At 39.4% G+C, this 15,462-nt stretch overlaps 1 long non-coding RNA gene across 1 annotated transcript in view; it reads right to left on the bottom strand.

The window, feature by feature from the left end:
• Positions 1 to 291: 291 nt before the first annotated feature.
• LOC137156203 (uncharacterized) overlaps positions 292 to 15,462 on the bottom strand; it is a 36,112-nt gene continuing 20,941 nt past the window's right edge. Inside the window, exons 4-5 of the long non-coding RNA XR_010920695.1 lie at positions 1,455 to 1,568; positions 292 to 361 (exon numbers count right to left, since the gene is read on the bottom strand). This is a non-coding gene — a long non-coding RNA (uncharacterized lncRNA). The remainder of the gene's footprint in view (positions 362 to 1,454; positions 1,569 to 15,462) is intronic.

Raw genomic sequence — 15,462 nt, 5'->3', positions numbered from 1 at the left:
TATTATTGCAAACATCACCAGAGCATAACCTGAATGAAAACTTTGTTCGACCTTCCGTGGAAGGTCAAAGTTCTAAATCATGCAAGTTCCTACCACAAGATTGAATTGCAATCAACCTTTTCAGTCACTGATGCCAGGTTATTTATGTCAAAAGTAACCTGACGCTTCCCCCCCACCATGAATGACTAACTGGATTAAATTTACTCCATGATAAATGGAGTTGTTATCAAGCATCCATTGATTGTTTGAAATGTATTTAGTGATTATAAACTCAAAATCTGTAAAGGAAGGCAGGGGATTTAATTAAATCAATATGTCCATGTATCTGTCAAGGAGAAACAGTTGCAACACACGCACAACCCTGTGGAAAAGGAGATGTAGATTTAACAAAGTGAAATAATTTCTCTATCAATATTTTTAAAATCTGAATTTCATAGAATCTAGACGAGTAACTTCACACTGGAGCATAATATCTGTTGCAATCCATGTTAAAATAAAACACTGACTTAATTACGTACTTTGCTTAAAGTTTGAAAACTGTTTTGTTTAGAAAAATTGTGTCTATAATACAATTTTCTATTCCTCTTCCCAGTAATTATCTTTACTCTATGGCTATTTCTATGCAGCCAGAATCTTCTAAGATCATCAGCTCCTTCTCCTTATTCCTCATCTGAATTTATAATCTTATTGGTGACATCAGAATAAGTTGCAATGATGCCGGGATGCCATACAAAAAGGATTATGACTTTCAGGGATTTAAGATTTAGGAGTAGAGCTGGGCAAATAAGTGATTTTGTGGATGGGTGGCAGTTCCAAAAAATTGGGAGAAAAAAATCAGTTTGGGTCAAACCAAATCTGAAAGTTTTCAGAATTTTGGGTGAAACTAAAAGGTCCCTTTCACAGCAAGTATTCAAAATGTGGATCTCCTGTATCTCAGTTCAGTGCCCCAAACACTAGGGAGAAGTGGCAGCTGTGGCAGAAGCAGCACCATCATCTCCTCCTCCTCTGGCCATGTTGTAAATAGCCAAAATTATGTGCATCAAATTTGTGACTAGTTTTGGGCTGACAAGCTGCATTTTTCCATCAAATAAGCTGTACCCAGGAGTAATGGAAATATAGAGAAATTTATAAAGCAAAAGGATGTTCTCTACACGATTAGTCAAAGATAGGTCAAATTTGGTCAAACGACTTGCTGGTGTCTTTTCAATCCACACTCAGTATTACTATGTGATGGTGGCATATAACTTAGTTATATTCTACAGTAGTTTTGTCTCCTGCTCAGAGAAGACAGGAAAGGCTTGTCAAAAGTTCTCATTTTAAAACTACAGAAGAGTGCTGAAGAGGAATAGTGAAGGTGAGGTGAGATTGACATAGTTAAGCCTCAGAGTTAGCAGCTAACATTTCAGTAGCACAAAAAACATTTAAGAGCCATTGTAGATAACTTCAACACTGACCCTGTGGTCATGTCATGGGATGTGTCCAACTCAGTTGCTCTATTGCACTTTTTCTCTTCATAGTGTATGTTCCTGGATACATCCTTCAGTTGAATGTTCCCTCTAAGGGTTCATCTAATGGAAAAAGGTTGTATGTTGTTATGGATATCTTCTTTTGAGTTTTAATCATAGTTAAATACATCTTCTCTGCTTGTACAGAAGGCAGCTTCAACAGAGCTTTTTTATATCCATTACCTCTGCTGTACAGCCCACATGTTCTGCTTATTGTTACTATAGTTTATTGTTAACATAAGGGCACTCAAGCACAAAGTTGTTACCATGGCAGTAACCTAGAAAGCTCTCTTCCCCTCCCCCCAACTGACCTCTTTTCAGATTTCCGCCTTTAGAGATCACATTCTGGAACCAGGCTTGTGTTAGGCAAAAAACTTGCCACCAATAGTTTTTCCTTTCCCCTTCCCAAACATGGAGTAAATATTGGGGAGTTTATTACTGATAATTAGTCTGCCATACTTACGGAAGTAAAACCACTAGGTGGCACAATAAGGTGGGCTTAGTTTCTAGAGGCAGAAGCGAACTTTAACATATAGGATAAACGTCACAAAGCAGCAGCCAGAGGGGCAATTGATAGCAAGATGCTTCAGTTAAGCATAGAGGTGGGCCTTCTTAAGACACACTTCTTACTACTGCCAGTTTGACAAAAGAGGGAAAGGGGAGTTAGAGTATACCCTTGCTTTCCTCCCTCAATCTATCAGTAAATCACTTAATAGTTACATTTCCATTCTGAATGCTGAAGGGGCTTGTATTTAATTAAGTTTCTATTTCCTTAGTTACTTCTTTAAAAATTAATTTTAGTTTTCTATGTATTGCATTTATTCTTTTACTAGAACAGTCTCTTTATATCTAAAGACAGTGACCGCCCAGCCACAAGCTTCCTTCACTATGAGTGGAGTTTGCAGAGCTTAAGGTACCATCTCCGCTTCATATTTAATTGTCTTAAAGAGATCTCACAGGATGTCTATGTTATGATGTGATGAATAAAAGCACAGTTCTGTTTTGCAGTATAGATGGGACCTATCCATGTTTTAAAGCATTATCCTAAAGTCTTGGAAACTGTCTTGGTTTTAACTCATTTTCAGCTAAACTGCCTTCCAACATGGTTTTAGCAACTATTGTGACGATGGCCAACTCATTCTGAAACTGTGCACTAGAATATAGTTTCCAAACACGGTTCCAACTATAGCTGAGTGAATATTTCACAATGAAGAGAGTATTGGAGATAACCAACCATCCTTTTCTGTTCATAAAATGTTTGCAAGTTAATACAATTCTTGAGTGTATTTAGTTACTGGAAATTATTCATAGCACTTTTCCCACATAAACAGTTGGTTGAACTTCAAAAAAAATCACACCGTTGGTTTTTTGTTTTTTTTTAAAAGCATAAATTGGGTGTATGTAACCAACGAATATGTAGGGAATTTCAACTATTGCAATCAAATAGAGTATAAAATCCTCCTTCAGTGAACATTTGAGCATTCAGCTTTAAAATATACTTTTTGTATTTGCTTGCTGATTAAGCTCAACCTCTTGAATGTTTATTGGAAGTGTCATGAGTATGCTAATTAAAATATATTTTGAATTTAAATAAAGATTCGTAGAATTCTTTGTCGCACCCTCTGCTGTTCCAGATCCCACTGAAGTCAGTAGGAGTTTTTCACTGACTGCAACGGGCTTTAAATCAAGCTCTTATTTGTCTATCTCTTGATCTAATCCATTTTGGCTTGACAGAACCTGTCTGGCCAAACCGTCTTGGTTTAGTTGAAACCTGCTTGAACTCCATTTAAGAAATTTCTAAGCTTTATTCACTGTCCAGTGTTAATGGGGCCTGTGAGAAGGTGTATTTTAGTAAACATAGTATGTAAAGTCCAAGCTCCTCTCCTTCCTAAGATCTTCCTTTATCAACCAAAGACCTGCATAAAAATCAGCTCAAACCTCCTCTTCAGGTTTGGCCATGCCTACGAGTCCTCCAGAGAGACTGCTCCAACCACACCCTAGATTCTCTCTCCATAAGGCCACCCCTACCTCCTTTATATTCCAATAGGATAATGAAACACCTGCCTTAGTATATCAGCAATTCACATAACCCTTTCCCAGCAGGATCAAACCGCTAATCCTGTGGGAAGTTTCAGCAAACACTGCTGGCCTGTTACAATTACTTAACTGCAATTTGGACAGAAAAGCAAGATTATCTCCTCAGCTACCTGCTTATTCCAAAGTAGACAATTCCTACAAAGAACACAGGCATTTAGACTGCTAAAGTAAAACAGTACATCAAGTTACTTAGAAAATAATTTAAAAAAAAAACCAAGAGTCTTGAAGCACCTTAAAAGTTAACAAATTTCTGTGGGCATAATCTTTCGTGGGCTGCAACCCACTTCGTCCGATGCATGAAGTGGAAACCACAGATAGGAGGTGTGTGTACACACACACACACACACACACACACACACACACACACACACACACACACACACACACACACACACACACACACACACACACACACACACACACACACACACACACACACACACACACACACACACGGGTAAGAAACATAACAATGGGGAGGGCAAGTACTAACAAAGTCAATTCAGTTAGGGTAGATGAGGCCTATTCACAACCGTTGATTAGAAGGTGAGAATGTGTGAACAGTGACACTTCATGCATCTGATGAAATGGGTTGCAGCCCACGAAAGCTTATGCCCACAGAAATTTGTTAGTCTTTAAGGCGCTACAGGACTCTCATTGGCTGTAAACAGACTAACACGGCTATCCCTCTAGAAAATAATTTGCAATTAATACAACTGGCCACAAAATAAAAGAGTTGTTAAATAATTGATCTGAGTCTGAGAGGGGCTGAGCACCCTGATCTGCTACTGTGTTATTTCCCCCAAAATCAAAGAAACCAAATGTATTGTTTTTATTTAGCTGAAGGATTTTAATTGGATGAGAAAACCAAGAAAAAAAATATAACAAATTAATTGAGTTAGCACAGCAAAGAGGGTTTATATACAAGCTAAATCTAGTTCATTTCATTTTTGGATTCACTTTTTAATCTCAGCTCCAGCAGCAACTGACTGCCAGCTTTGGAACACAGAACCATACTTCTTAAGCCTCCACACATGGCTACTCTCATCAAGCTGATTGCATAGCACCTTATTGAAGCAACTTTTCAGAATACAGAAGCAATTGGCATCTCCCAGGATTATTCTTATGTGAGCAATTGAAAAAACAAACAAACAAGTGTTTTCACTACTAGTTAGCTATTTTTTTATGTTCATGAGATATGGAAAGAGAAGAAAAGAAAAGAAAAGGTGAGTAGTTAGTTAATTAATGGAAAGGGTAAAAAATCATTTTCACAATCCCAGTCCGAATATCAGATTCTGAACTCGATGATAAATTTGAAACATGCACTGATCTGGAAAAGCTATTCCCCTACTGAGTGATTTGCCAAATCTGTCATAACTATGACTTTGCATTTCCTATCCATTTTCAGCCATGAGTGTATTAAAGAGGATGCAGGGACTGGAGTTGGACAATCAAGACTAATGGTTAGAGTCAGGAGGCTGGAACCAGGGTTAGCATAAGGCCAGGGTTTGAAGCCAAAGTCAGCACCAGCTTAGGAGACAGAAGCAAGGACCTGGAGCAAGGTAGGAAAACAAACAGCTGGAGGTATAGATAAGGAGAGCAGGAACTGACTGGGAAGCTGGACAACAGGGCTCAATAGCCAGACAAGTAGCCAGGCTCCCTAATGGCAACCAACCAAAAATTCACCTAGTTGCGCAGACAACTTCCTGTGCTTCTTTCTGGTGTAAGTAGTGCATCCCAACCAATCAGTGTGCCTGGACATTTCCCCCAGTTAGGAGAGTTGTGGGTAGTGCCCTGTGTGAGCTAGAGCTTCTCTTACTCCCTGCTGCAGAAGTTTTGGGGAAGTTACTCCCTCACAAAGATGGTAGTGTACATTTCCCCCCCTTCCTCCCCTGCAATCTACAATATCTGGTACAGATATCTGGAGTGTTAACTCTTTTTCCTTAGGGGTTGCCCCATTGAAGCCCTTAGGGTGCACTAGTTTTACATCTCCCCATGGAGTCCTAAGGCAACAGTCAACCCGAATTAAAATAAGACCAAACAGGATTCCTTTTGAACTTCACCAAGAATGTTTCCTAGTCAGTCAGATGTTGAGGAGTATAAGGAATTCTGAACCCAGATGCACAGAAGCAGAGAGGAGTAGGTTGGGCAAATTTGTCTTTAAGCCACCTTTACACTCCCCATATTCTGTGATCATCAGGGATGCAAATTAGAGCAGCCTTAGGGTTTGGGCTATACATGGCACCCTTGAGTCATCGGACAACCTGGAATGGTTAGAGTGTAGTGTGCTGAGACTGCCCTCTTCTATCAACTTACCCTTGGTGCACTGCTTGTGTGGGGTCTTGGGATGGGGACTGACCTGGAGGAATTCCACCAGCTCTGCATCAAGTAAGGAACTCCCCTATGCTAGCAAGGAATCCCACGGTCCTTCTGCCAGCTTTATGACTCTTATGTTGTAGACGCATAATTCATGGTCCATAAGGCAATTATGAATCAGTCCCTTGTTCCTTGTATCTGGTTCAGGAAGGTCTAAGGTTGGAAATTAAGCCTGGCTTTCTTGAAGGATAGTGTTTAGCAACAACATCATGATCAAAAGACTTGCTCAAATCTTTTGCCAAATTTTCTAAAGATACTAATTGGAGATGCTCAGTCTGAGACACCTAGGATGCCCAAGTTGGGAACTCAAATTTAAAAGGCCACTTGTGAATATGTCCCATTATTTTTAAATTAAGATCTAACTAATGTACCCTTAACAATAGAAGTCCTCTTCCTTCTTTTTTCCCCCACTGTTAAACTGCATATAAACTGCAAACGAACGTCTTAGAACCAAAGGAATTTATCAGCTTAATCAGGGCTTTTTCCCCACCACTACTACATTCTAATTCAAATTCAGAGATGTGCTCTAAAGGGCAAATCCTCCCCATAGCACAGAGGACTGGGAGCTGAGGAACATTGTAGAGACCAGGGAAGAGGAATCTTCCCCAACGGACCTGAAACAGAGTTTCTTCATTGCTTGCTGCAGTTTACCAAGTTTTATATAAATGTGACATTCCATCACAGCTCATCTGGAGATGTGGAATCCTTTTTCTTTAAATGTTAAAATCCTAAAACCACAGTCATCCTATCAGCTAAAGGAGGTATATCTGTGTTTAATTATAGGACACCAGTTGTTTATTAGATAAGACATGGGGAATGGAAAATCCTTGGAAGAAAGGCAAATGTTGTAATTTCTCATTCAGGGTTCAGGGACAAGGACATACCTTCTACTCAGCTTGCGATACTCTTTAAGCACTGTTCTGGTTGATTAAAAGATCATCCAAGCATTGTTTTTTCCTGCCTCTGTAATGAGCATATTAACAGCCACAGCAAACTGGCTTATCTACTTGAATCCATTTAATCTGCCACGTGGTAAAAAGCATGCCCATTTCATTGGGAACATTGCCAGGAAACAAATTTACTACAATGCATTTCATGGACTCTGCAAGCTTATTCAACAGTTAACAGGGGTGAACTGGTGTTTGTCAGGCTAAATTTCTCCAGTGGGCAAATCTTTTTTCAGTTCAAGTTGCTTCTTTGCCCTGTTATGGTTCCTAAAGAGGTGCAACTTACTTTAGCTTCACTTTCTCGGTGCTAAATTGTCCCTGAAGTCAATGGAGTTCCAGTGATTTTTCTGAGCCCCAATAGTGTAATGCTTTAAACTGTAATATGCAATAAAACCCCCATGAAATCTGTTACTCTTTTATCTCTACTCCTGTGAATTTCGTTTTAGAAACACCAATATGATGATAGGAATTTAACTACTGTTTCCCACTTGTTTATGTTTCCCATAAAACATTCCTGTCCATGGCAGAGTGGACCACAATCCATGCTTAAATTCCCTTTAAAAATATGCCAGATTTTGAATTGTTTCCAAGGGTAATCCCTGGCATAAAGACCTTTCTACTTCTCATGACCTTGAGCAAGTCACTGGAAGCTGCTGATGCTCAGCACCTCAGAAAATCTGGCCCTTTACTTTTCCCAGTTTTTCCATTGTAAAATAAGACAGCCCAGGATATAGCCGAAGAATCCTTAGGTGGCACAGAAACCCTATAACAGCTCCTATGCTACTCCCTTCCATATGGCAACTGCAAGTTGTGGCTGGGGGAAAGGGCATTTGGCTATGGCTTCCCTATAGTAGTTGGAATGCACTGGAGCATAAAGATCTTTGGATACATTAGCAGCCAGCTGAGGACCAGTTTAGCACAGATCAGGCAGCTTAAAGCCACTTTGGCCTACAACCTCCTCAGCTGTGCAGGAAATTCCTGTACTGCAGTGGAGGAGCTGCCCAATGATATGTCTCTATCTTACAGAGAGTTGTGAAGCTTAATATTGATTACTTTTGGAAAGGTATTTAGAGAATCTCAGATGGAGGATTCTCCAGATGTGCAGCACATTAATATGGGATTTGTGCTTGATCTGATCCTGCTTTGGCTTGGGGTGTACCAGATGGCAATAGGCCTATAATCCTACTTTTATATTTTTACTATTTAAAAAAAAAAAAGTGAATCTACAGAAGCACAATATATTGCCATGAGTCAGTTCAGCTAGTGCCCGCTCATGGCCCCAGTGCTATGTGCCTCAAGCCACATGGTAATGGTCACGTCAGCTTCTCAGCACTCTTCCTGCTCCACCTGAATGTTTTTGAGGCAGCTCCATGGAGACTAAGGAGCCACATGTGCCAGGAGAGGATAGAGGTGAAGGAACTCTGGGGATGCACATTGTTTCCCCCAAGCCAATAGTAATCAGTCTGCTGAAATATCACTGCAACCTCAAGATACATCCAGGGTGGTTTGTGGGGGGAAGCCCCAGCCACACTACAGACCGCCCTACAGCCTTTAAAGAAAGCTTCAGGCATCCTGGAAGGCAGGGGAATCCCTGGCAAGAGGCTGCAAGGAAGCCAGGATGGGGTGCAGAAGATCCCAGTGCAGCCTTATAGATGTCCTATGAGGGCATTAGGGGTCTGCAGAGTATGGAGAAGAACCTTTTGTTCATTCCCCCATGCAATTTGGGGGGGAAATTCAAGCCTCTTCCCACAGGAAGGGGTGATCTAAGCCTTAACTAATATAATTATGTTTCCATTGGAGTTTGTACCACGTAAGAAGATTCTCTAGTAGTAGCACAGAACAATTACAATAAACACCTAAAGAGTCATTTTAAAGGCACGATAAACAAACTTAAGTAATTGTTCTGGGTTAAATTTCCTGGATCAAAAATTGAGGGTAAATGGAGGACATATGACTAAAATTCACAAATCTAGTCCTTTGCATGGTAATCATGGGCCTGTGTGTAATTAACTATAATTATATTTAATTTAGCTTTGATTTACTAATTGTTATGTGCATATCACCTTATTACATTAACAGTGAATTACTTAATATGAAGCTGAAAACGAAGTTGTGAGGGAAGAATAGTCAGACAAATGATCATTTAGAATACCCTGTGAAATCTGTTATCCTCTGATCTATACTCCTGGGAAGTTTTAGAAACACCAATAAGATGATAGGAATCTAACTACTGTTTTCTACTTGTTCCCATAAAACATTCCTGTCCATGTCAGAGTGAACCAGCATCCCTGCTTAAATTCTCTTTAAATATCCATCAGATCCTGAATTGGTTCCAAGGGTAATCCATGGCATAAAAGACCTTTCTGCTTCTCTCCTGTTTGGCAGACTTCTTTGGTGTTATAAATTGAACTTTAGCACTGGCACATTCTAGCACTTCAACAGTCCTAGGGGGTGAGGCGACTCAGAATGTGTCTTATAGTAGTTGCCAATATCACATCTGTTACCTGCTGTGATGAAACTCCAACTCCTCCTGTCATACTCAGAACATTTCCAAGTACAACGTATAACCCTTGCATTGGCTTAAAATTAGGTGTTTAGTTGAAATACTGCTGACAGGTGCCCTTTATCTGTATCCTTCACAAAAGACACTGAATCTAATACTTCTGTCACACTCCCACCCTACACAGGCATAATGAGCAAATGACAAAGACTAGAAAATTCCCTATTAGGGTTTTAAATTCTATTGGCTGCCTGTGCACAGCATTTCCAGAATAGAGACTAGAAAACGGCAGGGGTTCTACCTGCAGTTTCCTTCCAGATAGAGGCTATCATACTCTGTGATATGTGCATAGAATTAGGACACCTAAAACTGAGGGTGTCCAGATACTCACATGGACTCAGACATTGTCAGGGGCAAAACCCCATGATATCTGCACAGCTGTCTGAGCTGCCCTCTCCCTCATGGCGCTTTTGGTTTTCGTTAACATTCCCCTCAGAGGAATATTTGGCGGGGGACATTGGAGGAGCCCAAGCCCATGTATGAACCCTGGGCAGTTACCCATTGGGAAACAGCCCTGTGCCCACTATTGCATTGTCTTAGTCCCAGAGAAGGACACTCAATTTCAAGGGACCTCTAGAGAATAGTATGGAGCTGCTCTCCCTACTGAAGTTTTGCCACATTTCTCCCTCAAAGAGGGAGAAGCATTGGGAATTCTGAGCAGGGAGAGAGAGTTTTGACTCCTGAGAAGAACATCCACAGCAGCAGCCATGTCAATGGCCCCAGCAGCAGCTAGAGCAGCTGCAGTGCTGTAACACCAGCAGCACCCACGGCAGCGATATGTATAATCAGCAGTGGAATGACGCTTGCTATTAAATTATAGTGTAGCATAGATTAGTAGTATTATTTTGTATAAGTGTGTGTATGAATGTTTATTAATTGCAATTTTCCTATATGAAGCTTAAAGTACAAAGAAAGAATTGCTGTTTGAGACCTGTTACAGACTGGCTGCAGGTAGCAGCTCATATCCACTTAGCATCATTTGAACTGTATGTTACTGTGGTTCAGATGATCTTTAAACTCGCAATACGGTATTAGTGTCTGATTTTTACTTTTAGATTATGCTGTAGTAGGAATTACATTAATAAAAGTGACTGTTTTGGAAAAGACTACTGCCTGTGTCCATCGTTTTATTGGAAGGTAAGAGCTGTATCCTTTAATGTGTTTCCTTAACTGCCCAGGAAACCCCTACCTCAGGAGGTATAGATTAAGGGGGTAATAGGCAGGTTATTCCAGGGATGACCCAATCCATTTTTGGGGTAACCGTTATGTCACACTGAACTTCAAATCCAGCTCAACTGCATAGTGGGATATGTGCAATTCACAGCATACAGCACAGAAAAATGGTGTAAATTTTAAGTAAAATAAGTCTAGGAATCAAATGAAACAGCTTGCCGATTCAATATTTCAACTTCTCCTGCATATTGAAATTTAATAAATAAAGCACTCACCCACATTTTCCACCCCTGCCACAGCATTCAGGATGCTGCATGATTAAGTCAAAGCAATTAAGTATCAAATATATTATTTGAGTCAAAGATTGTAGGTTTAGTCTGTTTAAACAATATACTTCCATCAAATTTCTTCTGGTGTATTTTGGTGCATAAAAAAAGGGAGTGCTAGAAAAATAGTAGAAACTTTACCCTGTGAGATCTCTATTTGAGACACCCCTCCTGCCATTGTTTGACCCATATAGAATCCAATTATGCAATTAAAAGCATAGATCTTCATTGTCACAGTATTCCATAGGGAGTGCACAGGCTTCACCACTCTAAGCTAGCTCCTCATGGCATGTGGGCCTGTGCAGAAGGATCATGGCTCTGCCTTCTTCCTGCCCTTTCCCTGTCCCCTGGATTCTGGCCCAGAGGGTGCATGGAGAATGAAATAATTTAATACTTCTGTAGAAGCACGGACTATTATATCTTACCTCTTTTGCAGGGAAGGATTGGGGGGAGGGTGCGGTAGAGTACTTATGACCTTCACTGTATGCACCTGACAGAGACGAGGGACAAGCTGGCCGAAAGGAAGGTATAACCACATAAACACTTGTTTAATATTTTTGGAGTGAAGTTCTCATTTACTTGAGTAAAGCAGAACATTAAAAGTGTGAACACAGGAAGCCAACAGGCCTGCATTTTTCATTTCTACCTGGATACAAGAAAATAACATGTACTTTAAGGCACAATGTACTATATATTATACAAGGCTTCATATATTGCCCTGCAACCCGAAGGAAATTCTGCTGCAAAAGTCCCTGGCTACTGTGGCACGCCAGGGAGGCAGACAAATGAAGCTGATGCAGAATCCAATTCTTTTTTAAATGGAGGTCTTCCATGAATTAAATATAAGAATAAATAATACATTTTCTTCAGTGCTCCATGTTATTTATTCTGATAAATTAGTTTTACAGGGTCCTACATTTTAATTTATATGTATATTTTTATTCACATTTTCAAGGTTAACTTTGCAACCATGAAGGTAGAAATATATTCATCTTTAAAATGAAAGATTAGGTTTTGGCGTATAATTTGGAAAGAATGGTAGATGCGGTACCAAATATTTCAGCTCCAGAATTGTAGAATGCATGAATAGAACTGTATGAATAATTAAAAAGGGAATAGGATAGATTTAAGAGAACAAGGTATTTACAGTTGTATTATCTCCAGGCTTAACCCTTTTGCAGCTTTCAGAGGATAGATAATTATTGGTAATCTGGTTCTACTAATTTTTAACCAAGACATAAAGTAGCCTGCGATTTCTATGTTAAAGTGTGAGAGGATGTAAAGCCAGGTGCATGATGAAGTGTCATTAGGTATTCACAAGATCAATCTCACATGGTCCTGAGAAAATGTAACCAAATATTGAAGAGCATTAAATCTTACATTAGCTCTCTTAGATTCCACTCAGTCTATTTAAATTGCTTTTATTAAAAGGCATGATTATCTCTAACATTTTGACAGACAATCATAGCATCTGGGTTTCACATATTTTTCTCGTGGATGAAATATTCCATTTCTAAAGGTTAGTGCTAGAAAAAAATATACACTGAAGAGCCTGACTTTTAAGCTTATGGTAAATTAAACCCACCAAACAAAAAACTAAAACAACCAAACCCCCCCTCCCCTCCATAAACCTCTAGTTTCAAATAAGGAAATGCACATTTTTAAGGATTGTAAATTCTATTTTGGAGCTTCTTGAAGCTTGAAAAATGATGAAACATCAACCTATTTTGCTTAATCTGACATCAGTTAAGCCAGTAAAAAAAAATTCTAATGATATTAGGGTTGGATTGCTATCAATCCTGGGGAAAATGGCCTAACATCCCAGTTCATGTCCTCCTTTATACATCTTCTAGCAGAGAACAAAAAACCCTGGGTCAGATTGTGCAGACCATACTCATGCTGACTCATGTAAGTAGTTCCATTGGCCCTTATCCTGCAAACATGCAGATAGTAACTTCACCAATGTGAAGTGTTCTATTGAAGACAATAGGGCTACTCTCATAAGAAAGGTTAAAGATTTACGTAAGTATTTTCTGGATCAGGGCCAATGACTTCAATGGGACTATTTTCAGTAGCCTCAGCAAGGGTTGCACAATCAGGAAACAAATTTTTCATTTAGAAAATGCTAACCTTCCTTTGTGTTTTTCATTAATGAATTATTGCAGTTGCTCATGCACGTAAATTTTTGCAGGGTTGGGGTTTAACACAAACCTCCCCCCCCCACCTCCCATAATGAAAATTTTTAGTAGTAAGTCTTAGAACAACTAATACATTCAAAATGTAAATCAAGATAGCAGAATTACAGGAAAATGGGCATGTTTCATTATCCATTTTGGTATGCATTAGTATTGCAGAAAGCAAGCAAGCCAGCCAAGCAAGTCTTAGTCATTAAATCTAATTGTAAAATGATCATTCAAGTCATTAATCAAAGGAATTTAAAAAAAGGATTTTAGATTCTCACATCAGAAGAACAACAAACTCAAGATTACAGCAGATATCCCTCTGCCTTTTATACTTTAGCAAAAGTGACTTAGTAAGATAGAGGAATAATATAGCCACATCTGCATATCAAGTGACTTTGCTAATTAAATGAGGTCCAACACAGTAGATGTACAATATTTAATTTCTGCATGTCAAAGGTACTTCTCACTGATAAAATTTCTATATTTTTGAGTCTGTGAGACAAAGTAACCATTGAACTAACCTTCCTTATTAAAAAGGAACTTTTTTCTTTCAGCTGTTCATATGCAACAAAAAAGTATTATGAAAATTGTATGAGAAGTTTAAAAAAATTGCCAGATGTATAACAGAATATGTACTGTATCCAAACTTCAGATTACACATTAAGAACTCTTTGGAAATAGTGAAAATTCAAACCTCTTGTTCTTGTTTCATTTTATTCTAAGTGACAGTTAATTTATAGTTAAAAGGATTAATTAGAATTGATCTTGGATTTCTCACTGCTGAGTTTAGCTCCTTATATTTATGGCTTGGCAATTCTTACCTCTTTGTGGAGCTCTCTACCCCTACCCCCCTCAACAACTGTGTTACATTTCACTGTCTTGTACACTTTCCTCTTTAGGCAGCCATGTGGAGAGTCTTTAGTATCTTAAGTTTGGGCTGGAGCCCTGCCAGTGGGTGAAAATATTAAACTGAATTGGTCTTGCCTAAGGTCAGAATGCTGGGGAGAAGAGATGTTTTAAATCACAGATAACCCTAAAGAGCTTTTGGCCCACATTCCACAGCCTTTATAGCTCTATATGTTGATCAGGAGGGCTGAAACACTGGTGGGGCAGCAGCAGGTTCCAATCTCATCTTAATTCATCTCTGATTATTTTAATGCTTTAAGAAAATTAGATAAAATGAATTATATTGTAATAATGTATTTGTAGCCACTCCCATGGTGCCCACAGGCAGCATCTGAGCACCTCACAAACATGAATGAATGAAGACTTACTTCCCTATCTCAGAGGTTTAATATTACAACAACTGTTTTACAGAAGGCGAAATTGAGGCACAGAGATTAAGGTCCCACATTTTAGAGAAAATGGGCCCAGTTTTGAGAGTTGCCTCTGATTTTGAATACCTCCATTTTTGGTTGTGCTGTTTGGTACATCTTGGATTTGATTTCAAAGATGCTCAACATTCACAGCTGCCACTGATTTCAGTTGTTGCTATAGGTTCTTAGCACCTCTGAAAGTCAAGCCCCAGCTTGACTGAAGCAGGTCATCTAAAGGTGTAGGACGCATTTGAAAATTCTGAGAGACTTACTCAAGATCACACAGAAATTTTGTAGCAAAGAAGGGTCAGAAGTAAGAACTCGAATCCCAGTCCTGTGCTCAACCTCAACACAATGCTTTATGCCTTAGTGAATAAAAGTGCCATGTGATTCTAGATGCTCAAGGAGTCAAGGATCCCACTATATAATCAGTGAACTATATCTTACAAAGGCCGTCTGAGCAGGGATGTAGATAGCAAATGGAAACTGATGCACACTGGCTAATCTAGTCCCCTCCCCCCAAAGTTATAGACAGATTTCCAATGCTGCCTGAGCACCTAAATCCCCTAAGTAGCTTTGAAAACCTCAGCAATATTCTCTCAAAGTATACATATACAAGCGTGTTAAGTCCTGCTGAAAGCATCTGCTCATTGTAATAAAACATTTTAGCCCTATGAAATAAAACTATGTTGTAGCATACATGGTGCATGCCTGGCTCTATCCACGCCTGTGAGCAGTGCTGAATGAGGCAATAGTCTTCAGAGCTGGCCCTAGACAAAATGGTGCCCCAGGAGAGAAGCATCTTCAGCACTGCCCCCCATTAGTTAATCTTTCAAATACCTTATTTTTATTGTATTTGTAGCCCATTTTGCGACTTTGATGCAAGATTTGCATGCATCATTTATCCTTGTCATAAGTTTTTCCCTTTTGTTGCTATCAAAAACAGCACCCCTATCCAGACACCCCCAAAACCCAGCAC

The sequence above is a fragment of the Emydura macquarii genome, unplaced genomic scaffold (genome assembly GCF_026122565.2).
Source record: "Emydura macquarii macquarii isolate MOO-44397 ecotype Brisbane River unplaced genomic scaffold, CSIRO-AGI_Emac_v2 contig_1390, whole genome shotgun sequence".
NCBI lineage: Eukaryota > Metazoa > Chordata > Testudines > Chelidae > Emydura > Emydura macquarii.
This window is presented reverse-complemented; position numbering and strand designations above follow the sequence as displayed.